The sequence below is a fragment of the Lates calcarifer genome, unplaced genomic scaffold (genome assembly GCF_001640805.2).
Source record: "Lates calcarifer isolate ASB-BC8 unplaced genomic scaffold, TLL_Latcal_v3 _unitig_5384_quiver_3473, whole genome shotgun sequence".
Lineage (NCBI taxonomy): Eukaryota > Metazoa > Chordata > Actinopteri > Centropomidae > Lates > Lates calcarifer.
This window is the reverse complement of record NW_026117482.1, coordinates 1,725-10,127: the sequence shown is the minus strand read 5'-3', so window position 1 is coordinate 10,127 and position 8,403 is coordinate 1,725. Positions and strand designations below refer to the sequence as shown.

The 8,403-nt window shown below is 41.6% G+C and overlaps 2 non-coding genes and 1 pseudogene across 2 annotated transcripts; all 3 read right to left on the bottom strand.

Annotated features, from left to right (window-relative positions):
- LOC127140892 (uncharacterized) lies at positions 1-116 on the bottom strand (annotated as a pseudogene).
- A 495-nt stretch (positions 117-611) lies between these two features.
- On the bottom strand, positions 612-730 carry LOC127140890 (5S ribosomal RNA). The gene has a single exon (XR_007811391.1). It is a non-coding gene; the product is annotated as a 5S ribosomal RNA (ribosomal RNA).
- Positions 731-7,287: 6,557 nt separating this feature from the next.
- Positions 7,288-7,405, bottom strand: LOC127140891 (5S ribosomal RNA). The gene has a single exon (XR_007811392.1). It is a non-coding gene; the product is annotated as a 5S ribosomal RNA (ribosomal RNA).
- Between the last annotated feature and the right edge of the window lie 998 nt (positions 7,406-8,403).

The window sequence follows — 8,403 nt, the reverse complement described above, 5'->3', positions numbered from 1 at the left end:
GCTTACGGCACCTGGTATTCCCAGGCGGTCTCCCATCCAAGTACTAACCAGGCCCGACCCTGCTTAGCTTCCGAGATCAGACGAGATCGGCGCGCTCAGGTGGTGTGGCCGTAAGCCACAGCGGCTGCTGAAGACAGACCCTTTATACGTGCCAAAATAACACTGGCAGATCTGTTATTTCACATAGCAATCAACAATAATGGGGATTTTCTCTAACAGTCAACAGCAAAACTAAGAAATAACTACTCCACCCAACAAGAATTTTCCGTATGGCCTGATCAAACATTTGGCTCTGTTCCAAGTCCATTTTCGTCCGAAATTGCTCAAAACGTACATCGGTGAGCCACACGTCCTTGTGGACGACGTATTGGGTCATTGTGCCCAAAAAACCCAGACTGCGCTCATTCATTCGGCAGCAGTGCAGACTTTACAGAGGTGACTTTCCAGCGCCTAATACCCGATTGCCGAAAGCGACGTGACATAAAACAGAAGTGCAAAACAGAGCGTGAAATACAGGCTGCAAAATAAAAGTAGTTTTGGGGCCCCTGTCTCAACTACAGAGGAAGCGGCATTCTGCTGCTGTAAGATAGGCAGAAAAGATGGGGACAAAAAGCTTACGGCACCTGGTATTCCCAGGCGGTCTCCCATCCAAGTACTAACCAGGCCCGACCCTGCTTAGCTTCCGAGATCAGACGAGATCGGGCGCGCTCAGGGTGGTGTGGCCGTAAGCCACAGCGGCTGCTGAAGACAGACCCTTTATACGTGCCAAAATAACACTGGCAGATCTGTTATTTCACATAGCAATCAACAATAATGGGGATTTCTCTAACAGTCAACAGCAAAACTAAGAAATAACTACTCCACCCAACAAGAATTTTCCGTATGGCCTGATCAAACATTTGGCTCTGTTCCAAGTCCATTTTCGTCCGAAATTGCTCAAAACGTACATCGGTGAGCCACGTCCTTGTGGACGACGTATTGGGTCATTGTGCCCAAAACCCAGACTGCGCTCATTCATTCGGCAGCAGTGCAGACTTTACAGAGGTGACTTTCCAGCGCCTAATACCCGATTGCCGAAAGCGACGTGACATAAAACAGAAGTGCAAAACAGAGCGTGAAATACAGGCTGCAAAATAAAAGTAGTTTGGGCGTGCCCTGTCTCAACTACAGAGGAAGCGGCATTCTGCTGCTGTAAGATAGGCAGGAAAAGATGGGGACAAAAAGCTTACGGCACCTGGTATTCCCAGGCGGTCTCCCATCCAAGTACTAACCAGGCCCGACCCTGCTTAGCTATCAGACGAGATCGGGCGCGCTTTTTTTTTTTTTTTTTTTTTTATCAAAAGTTTATCACATATACACATATACACACACTTTGCTCAAATCAACATACACTTCCCAAAAACCCCAAAAATAAAGTACACAAGACATATACGCAGGTGTATATACAACAACTAAATCCACAAATAATAACAAAGACAAAAAGCACAAAGTCAGAACATAAAAACAATAAAAAGCAACATATACAACCAAAAAGAATCCTAAAAAGACATCACCAACTTTCCAGTATCATCCTTCCCAATCACCATACTTTCATCTATAAACCACTCTTTAAATATATCCTCATCCAAATAATTAGCCATCATAAGCACATATCTCCTAACATGTACTACAAACAACTTCCATGCATCCAGTTTCTTTTTTTCAAATGTGCATAATTCCTTCGACACCAAATTGCATATCTCGCTAAACTTAACATTATGTTAACTAGATTTGTTTTAAAACCACTCTTCTTTTTTTCCAGCCCAAACAAAAAGATGCACCTCCAATCCCTCCCATCCAAAATCCCCATCTTCCAATTCTTTCTCACCCATACCTCTAATTTTTTGTGAAATTCTCTCACCTCTATACATTTAAAAAACAAGTGCAACAAATTTTCAGGTTCCAAACCACAAACATCACACTCCCTTTTTACCTCCTTATTCACTTGATGCAGGACCACATTAGTATATATTCTATTGTGTCTGATTTTAAAATCCAGATCTTCACATTCTGGACTATTATATCTCACATTTAAATTTACCCATATTTTTTTAACATCCATGTCCGACATATATATCCTCCACATTTCCTCCGCGCAGGTGTTTTAAATTCCTTCTCCAAACATTGCCTCATAAATCACCTTCAGCTTTATACCATTAAAATTCTTCCTCATCCCGCCACAATTGACAAAGAATCAGGCATGTTGCACCTTTCTAGCCTAACTGTTTGCTTGTCAATGATTTTCATCCAGTTAACAGGCATGCTTCTTTTTGATTTTATCATACATATTGTCCACAGCAGCCCTTTTAACATCCTCATCCCACTCCATTACACAATCATATATGGCTCTCGCTGGTAATAAGCCCGGTACATACTCATATGCAATGTCTTTAAACTGTCTTATCCCAGCCAGAACAAACTTTTCATTTTGCAACATGGTCCCCTTGTCGATTACTTTGGGATTGAGAAATATAGGCTGCTGAATAACTTGATTCATATCCTTACAATCATACACCACTTTTTTCTGTAAGAACCCCGCCCAATCAAACACCTCCTTATAAAACAATGGCAATTTATCCCACACATCCCTTTGTTAAACACATAAAGATCCCCGCCTGCCCGCATCCTCCACTATCAAATAAAAACTGCTTAAAAAACACTTTCCAACCATACTCTATTTCCCCATACAAGAATTTCTGTACCATTTTGATTCTTATTGCACTTTTTTTTGCTTTTATATCTAGCAGATTTAGCCCACCGCTCTTCACCTTACCAATCAGTGTTTTCATAGCAATTCTTACATTTTTCCCTCCCCATATAAAGTTGCTTATCATGTTATTCAAATCTTTAAAAACCCAATCCGGCAAATCTAAAACACCTAAAACATAATTTATTTTTTGACAATAACAAAGTATTTACCACTATCACCTTGCCCTTCAATTTTAGCTGTCTTAGCTTCCAGTAATTTAATGTATTTTTGATCTTATTCAAAACACCTGTCCAGGTCTCATCCCTGGCTTCCTTTTCCTTAGTTCCTATATTTATTCCTAAAATCTTTATAAAATCATCCCTAACTTTAAACGGCACCCCAACCTTCTCTTTATTTACTTTACCAAAGAACATTATTTCCGACTTTTCTACATTAATCTTAGCTCCCGATGCCTTCTCATACAGTCTTAAATCTTCCAACACATAATTCACACTCTCCAAATCTTTTACAGTAATACTTGTATCATCCGCATACTGATATATTAAACTTTTTTACCAAAAGGAATATCGACACTGCTTATTCTTGTATCTTTCTTAACAAAGGCCGCAAACGGCTCCGCGGAAATACTATACAGTATAGCAGACAGAGGGCACCCCTGTCTTATAGATCTCCTCAAAGCAAATACTTCTGTAAGCACCCCATTCACTTTGACGCAACTTTTTGCATTATCATAGAGCAGTTTTAACCATGACACCAGTCTTTCACCGAACCCAAATTTATACATTGTTTGCCATAAGTAGTCATGTTCCACTCTGTCAAAGGCTTTATTTAAATCCACACTTAAAAGAACTCCCCCCTCATCTTTCTTTATTCATATGCCCCACCACATCCCTAACAGAACAAATAGTATCTGTTATGTCTCTTCTCCGGTATGCTGTATCCTTGTGTATTTGAGATAATACTTCCTACCACCCTCTTAATTCTGTTGGCAAAGACTTTAGCCAATATTTTATAACCCATTTAATAAACTTAGTGGTCTGTAGTTCTCCAGTTTGTGTGCATTTCCCTTGTTCTTATATAAAATTGTGATTATGCCTTTCGTTATGGACTCTGCACCACCTTCCTTTCCTCCATATGCCCATATAGTTTCGCCAATATTGGCACCAAACTATCCGCAAAGGTTTTATAGAATTCATTTGTTAACCCGTCTGATCCTGGGCTTTTGTATTTTTTTGCTTGATCAATCGCCACTTTTATTTCTTCTACTGTAATGTCAGCATCACAGATCTGTTTATCATCATCAGACAGTTGAACATCTACAGCACTCAACAATCTATCTACACATTCTTCATTAATACTTTCTTTATCAAATAACTTCATATAAAACTTTTGAACCTCCTCAAGAATACCCACCAGGTCACTTATTTTCTCACCTTTTTCATTTTCCAATTCAGCAATAAAATTTCCCCTTTGTTTCTTTTTCTCCAGGTTTAGAAAAAACTTTGTAGATTTCTCTCCCCTCCACCACATACTTAGCCTTGCTCCTTATAATTGCTCCCATGCATTTTTCTTTTTCCAAATTTTCCAATTCGCTTTGCAGTTGCAACAGTTTAGACCTATCTAAATTTGGATCTCTCTCTAATCTCTCTTCCTCTCTCTCTAAGTTATCAGTCATCTCTTTCTCCTTTTGTTTCTTCCTAAAACTCCTCCTCTTAGCATATCTGATACTTATTTTCTTTAATTTAGTTTTAACCATTTCCCACCAGTCACAGATGTTCCCCTCGTACAGCGGACTTCCTTTTTCAAACTTTATACAATCGGTAATACATTTTTTATATTTCGGCTCCTCCAACAGAGAAGCATTTAAACACCATAATCCACCTCCCTTCCCACCCCTTTTTTTCACCCAAGAGAAAGGACACGGCGGCATGATCACTTAAACCTATAAACTTATAACTTATCCTTCCTACCAAACTTACAACATTTCTTTTAACTAAACATAAATCAATCCTACTTTGTTTCAAGCTGCCCAACACCATTTGCCTTCTGGAAAATTTTCTTTTATATGGATTATCCTCTCTCCATACGTCAACCAAATCATCAGTCAGCAGGATGTTATTAAGTACTGTTCTCGATGCATCGTTCTTGAATATTGCAACATTACATGCATCAAGCCTCGTACACCATACATTAAAATCACCAACTAAAATACAGTTCCCTTTAACTAAACCCTTCATTTTCCCAAAAAACGTTTTTCTCTCTGTTTCAATATTAGGTGCATAGACATTTACCAAACGAAACAGAAGACTTTGCAGTTCAAATTCAATAACTAATAATCTGCCCTTAGTATCCTTAAATATTTGTTTAACATTGTCCACAATTCCTTCTTTGGTCAAAATTGCCACTCCACATTCCCTCTGCCCCCCATGATTCACAAAGAGATCCCCCTCCACATCACCTTCATTCTGTCCATAAGCTCATCGCTCCAATGAGTTTCTTGTAAACATAAAATGTCTGAGTCTAGCCCAGCAAAAACCTGCTCTGCTTTCCGAATGTCTCTAAGTCCGTTACAGTTAAATGAAGAGATTTTAATTGGAGCGCTCATAATGCAAAGAAACAACAAAAAAAGAAATAACTGCAGAGCTTCATTCATACCTTTCATTTTTTCACGTTCATCTTCTCTTTCCCTTTCTTCTTCCTTTTCAATTGCCTTATCATGTCCTCACTGATATCCATCTCTTCTCCGCTACTTCTCAGATTCACGTCCGTCTCCGTACTGCCTGCGCTCAGCTGAGAAGAGCGCACATGGCCGTCTCTCTCGTCTACAACACACGCCCTCCTCCTCCAGTTTTCTCACCTAATCGATCTCTCTCATCTCCTGCGTCCTCGCTGACCGCAGTTATCCTCGAGCCAGCATCTTCGAGACTGCTGTCCAACTCCTCCGCTTCCAGCGACCAGATTCGCCCGCCACCGATCTCCACCTCCTCCCTCTCTTCCGTCAGCTCATCCGCCGCCTCCGCCAACTCCTCCTCCCTCTCCCCGTCGGATCTTCCACCTCCTCCACCAGGTCCCCTCTGCTAGACGAGATGTCAGAGTAGGGAATCTCTCCTCTGAAAGCAGCCGATGCCCCACATATACACAGAGTCACTTTCTCTCTGCAATCCTGGCATCTCTCCGTCACCACACATTCTCGGGCATAGTGTCCTTGGTTCCCACATTTGAAACATTTAAACGTCGGGCAGTCTCTCACTACATGCCCCGGTCGGATGCAGAGTCAGCACACTTTTATTTGCCGATCATGAATGACCCTGAAATGTTCAGAACCCCCAACTGTCTCAAACTTTGTTGAGTACGGCAGTGATTTAACAGTCTCAGTGAATTTCACTTTCATAAATCTTGTCCCATCGGCAATTGATGTTCCCGGCCACATCCGCCGCTTAATCGGGGAGATCGCCTTCACTCCCCACTCTTTCAGTTTCTCCAAAATCTCCTCGTCTTCAATATACGTCGGCAAATTAATAAAAGAAACGACCAACTCGTCGTTTCCTAGCTCCTTTCCCATTATCCGGCTGTCTTTAATCTTAAGTCCATCCATCAGCTTTTCTTTTCCTCGTGCGTCCTTCATTGTTAATTCATAAGACTTCAGTGACTTGAATCTACAGCCGATTACTTCACCACACTCTTCTTTTACTTTTCTCAGCAGCTCCATCATTGTTATATTGTCCTCCCCATCGATCTCTGCTAATAAAGTCAGCTGTCTCTCATAGATTCTTCCTCCTTTGTCTCCACCGTCCACATGTCTCGTCTCTCTCTCCGGTCTCTTCTCCATCGTCATGCCGTAAAAACGAAACTTAAAGGGGAAATTCCCCAAACAGCAGCCGCTGTCTGGGGATGACACTCTCAGTAAAAAAAGAAAAAAAAGCAAAAAGCCAGATATAGTTCTATTAAACCAAAAAAACCAAAAAACCTCACAAGCTATTTTCACAAGCTCCCACACTGCACTGCTTCACCTGTAGGCGCGCTCAGGGTGGTGTGGCCGTAAGCCACAGCGGCTGCTGAAGACAGACCCTTTATACGTGCCAAAATAACACTGGCAGATCTGTTATTTCACATAGCAATCAACAATAATGGGGATTTTCTCTAACAGTCAACAGCAAAACTAAGAAATAACTACTCCACCCAACAAGAATTTTCCGTATGGCCTGATCAAACATTTGGCTCTGTTTCCAAGTCCATTTTCGTCCGAAATTGCTCAAAACGTACATCGGTGAGCCACACGTCCTTGTGACGACGTATTGGGTCATTGTGCCCAAAACCCAGACTGCGCTCATTCATTCGGCAGCAGTGCAGACTTTACAGAGGTGACTTTCCAGCGCCTAATACCCGATTGCCGAAAGCGACGTGACATAAAACAGAAGTGCAAAACAGAGCGTGAAATACAGGCTGCAAAATAAAAGTAGTTTGGGCGTGCCCTGTCTCAACTACAGAGGAAGCGGCATTCTGCTGCTGTAAGATAGGCAGGAAAAGATGGGACAAAAAGCTTACGGCACCTGGTATTCCCAGGCGGTCTCCCATCCAAGTACTAACCAGGCCCGACCCTGCTTAGCTTCCGAGATCAGACGAGATCGGCGCGCTCAGGGTGGTGTGGCCGTAAGCCACAGCGGCTGCTGAAGACAGACCCTTTATACGGCCAAAATAACACTGGCAGATCTGTATTTCACATAGCAATCAACAATAATGGGGATTTTCTCTAACAGTCAACAGCAAAACTAAGAAATAACTACTCCACCCAACAAGAATTTTCCGTATGGCCTGATCAAACATTTGGCTCTGTTCCAAGTCCATTTTTGTCCGAAATTGCTCAAAACGTACATCGGTGAGCCACACGTCCTTGTGGACGACGTATTGGGTCATTGTGCCCAAAACCCAGACTGCGCTCATTCATTCGGCAGCAGTGCAGACTTTACAGAGGTGACTTTCCAGCGCCTAATACCCGACTGCCGAAAGCGACGTGACATAAAACAGAAGTGCAAAACAGAGCGTGAAATACAGGCTGCAAAATAAAAGTAGTTTTGGCGTGCCCTGTCTCAACTACAGAGGAAGCGGCATTCCTGCTGTAAGATAGGCAGGAAGATGGGACAAAAGCTTACGGCACCTGGTATTCCCAGGCGGTCTCCCATCCAAGTACTAACCAGGCCCCACCCTGCTTAGCTTCCGAGATCAGACGAGATCGGGCGCGCTTTTTTTTTTTTTTTTTTTTTATTTATCAAAAGTATACAATCATTTACAAAGAACAATCATACAAGCACTTTATACATGTTCTGTACATATTCAGCCCAAGGGACCTTTAAAGCAAATAACAGATTAGCACAAAAAAATCCCCCTCAACCACTTTACATCAATAATAATTAAAACTAAAACTTTAATCTCACATTCCCACCCTCATCCAGATTTACCACATCACTTTCATCAACAAACCAGTCCACAAAAACCTCTCTCTCCAAATAAAAAACATCATGTAAACATATTTTCTCACCTGAGCTACAAACACCTCCCACACCCCCATCCTCTTCCCTTCAAAATGCATGAAATTTCTTCTACACCATATCGCATACCTTGCTATACTTAACATCACATTCAATAAATTTACTTTC